Here is a 2,846-nt window from a genome sequence, read left to right on the forward strand (position 1 = left end):
CTAGGGCCCTAAGTAGATGGTCCCAGAGAGAATGGGGGAAAAAACGTGGAACAGAACTCAAATTATTTAAAAATAAAAAAAGCCAAACAAACTGGAGCAATAGAGAACAGAGCTATCACCCTGAGAAACTCTTTAAACCTAAAATTAAACCTATCCCCTGACATCATCTTTGGCACAGAAAGGAAAGGATCTATCCCTTAAGATCAGTGGTTTACTTGAAAACCATCTGCAGGAGACCAAAAGGTCAACAATTACTCAAAAACAAAGATGAGAAGATCAGGGACCAGATAAAGAAAAATACTAGAAACCGAAGGAACTAAACACAGAGAGAATGCTGACACATTGTAATAAATGTAACTGTTGACGCTGAACAATTTGTCTGTTGTTGTTAAGTGCTGTCAAGGAGGTTTTGGCTCATAGTGACCTTGTATAGCATATCTGAGGAGTGGCTGGCAAGCTTGAAACATCAACGTTGCATTCAGACTTTGCAGTCCAGGGCATTAAACCACAGCGCCACACCAGGACTTCATTTTGTCAGGAAATTGTAAATAGGAACCTAGCTTGCTGCGTAAACTTTCATGACAAAAAAAAAAAGTTAAAAATATTATTAAAAAACAAAAACAAAACCGAAAATACAAAGTGATGATAACCTCTTTCCGTGCAACACAACCACAAAACTAAATCAATGCCAACTCGGCAGAATACAGCAGGACTAGACTGGCGAGTCCTGGGGCAGGTGTGGAGATCAGTCCCAGTCTTCTGTGTGGGTGGCCTCAGAGGCTGAAGGGAGCAGCAACCCCACTCCCACCCCGGAGGCCCTCTGATCCTTTTTACCGTTTTTGCCCAACCCACGGTAAGCAACCGGGAGCTGCCACTGGGCCAGACCACGCTGTATCTGATGAGCACAATCAGAAAATACCATGCCTCCCAATAAAGAGCCTAGCAATCTTAATAACTCCCTATTGGGCTTCATCTGCCTCCCGCCAGCCTCTGAGGAGCCACAACTTTTGTGGGCCCAAGCAGCCCAGACAAGTGAGCTGGATGACAATGAATACTAGCTACAAACCTTCAGCTACTTTCCCTATCCCAGCCTAGCAGACAATACCCTTCTCTGTCTACCGTATGGGCTACAGATGAAGAAAGTCAAGACTTGGTTCATGGCCCAGTGCCTCCACTGTGGCATTAGCTGGTCATCTGAGGAATTAGAAGAGACTAGAACACAAGTAGTGTACCATTGGGACCAACTTCATCTCAAATCTCTTCTCTCTTTTACTCATTATGCAGGGCAGCCCCAGAGGAGGTGACTTCTTCCCTTAGTGAGCCCACCCAGATGAAAGGATTGAAGGTAGAGCCTGAGGAATGCTCTCAGGTACCTCCAATGCCAACGAGTCACCAGAAAGTAAAGGAGCCCTTGATGGCATATGGTAGTGGGACATTTTCTTATCAATCAGACTTTTGGCAGGATCTTCAAAGTAGTGGCCTCTCTAAAGAGCAGGCAGTCAGGGGTTCTGACCAGTCACATGGCCTGGGCACTGCTTCCTGGAATCACTCCATAGCTGCCCATCAGCCACGTGCTCGGGAAAAGCCTTCACCATTCTCATTACTTGCCAGTAGTTGTAAGGCGTCAGCATCTAGTGTGACTCCTTCCTCTTCCTCTACCTCTTGCTCTTTCCAGGTACTAGCTAATGGAGCTACTGCTGCTTCTAAACCCCTCCAGCCACTGGGCTGTATCCCACAGCCGCTGTCACCCAATGAGCAGGCACTACCCCCACATCTGGAGCCAGCCTGGCCCCAGGGGCTACAACATAACTTAGTACCAGGTAGAGTTGGCCCTAAGGAATACCTTCTCCTGATATGCACCGCAATCAGCAAAAGACCAAGCACAAAGCCAAAGAGCAACTGGCTTTCCTTAAATCCTTTTTTTTTACCGTGTCATTGAGCACAAAGTGAGAATTATCATAAATTAGAACAGATCACTGGTTTACCTTGGTCTGAGATTATTCAGTGCTTTGGTGACACATGCTATGCCTTGAAGCATGGGCAACAGAAGTGCTTTCAGAACAATGTAGTACCTGGTGCCCCTAGTTTCCACAATTCCCATAGTATTGCCATCAGCCCGCTCCTTGAATGAACAGGCTGAGACACCACCTCTCCCCATCCCCCCACCTCCACCGGATATACAGCCCTTGGAGAGGTACTGGACAGCCCACCAATAGCTACAGGAAAGTGATAGCCCTCAGTTGAGTCAGGCGTCAAGACTTAGCACACAGCAGGTACTGCATTGGTTTATCGCTTGAGTGTTTACCTCTTGAGCCAGCTGAGGTGGTCATTTGTCTAGATGAAGAAGAAGAAGAAGAGGAAGAAGAAATGCCAGAAGAGGATGGGGATGTAGAAGATGACAATGATGATCATGTGATCATACAGGACTGACTTGGGGGTGGGTGGGTGCTGGGATAGAGAGGTCTGTTATTAAAAGATGAACTAATCTATTAATTAAAAGGAGCTCTGGTAGCGTAGTGGTTACGAATCGGGCTGTGAACCTGAAGGTCAGCAGTTCGAAACTACCAGCCGCTCCGCGGGAGAAAGATGAGGCGATCTGCTCCCGTAAAGATTTACAGCCTCGGAAACCCTATTCAGGGTCGCTATGGGTCGGAACCGACTCGATGGCACTTAACAACAACAACAACAATCTATTAACTGTTTAAAAAAAACCCTTTAAAAAAAAATTACGCTGTGTACAAGAACTGAAAAGCTTTGCATTCTTGGTGGTGGGGGACAAAGGGATATAGCAAGAGTGGAGCAGGGAAGATGACTACAGGACACAAAGTGAGCTGGGGACTGGATGG

General features: G+C 46.5%; 1 pseudogene; it reads left to right on the forward strand.

Annotated features, from left to right (window-relative positions):
- The first annotated feature begins 911 nt into the window (after nt 1-911).
- On the forward strand, nt 912-2,430 carry LOC102833910 (annotated as a pseudogene).
- The last annotated feature ends 416 nt before the right edge of the window (nt 2,431-2,846 follow it).

The sequence above is a fragment of the Chrysochloris asiatica genome, unplaced genomic scaffold, assembly GCF_000296735.1.
Source record: "Chrysochloris asiatica unplaced genomic scaffold, ChrAsi1.0 scaffold00067, whole genome shotgun sequence".
Taxonomy (NCBI): Eukaryota; Metazoa; Chordata; class Mammalia; order Afrosoricida; family Chrysochloridae; genus Chrysochloris; species Chrysochloris asiatica.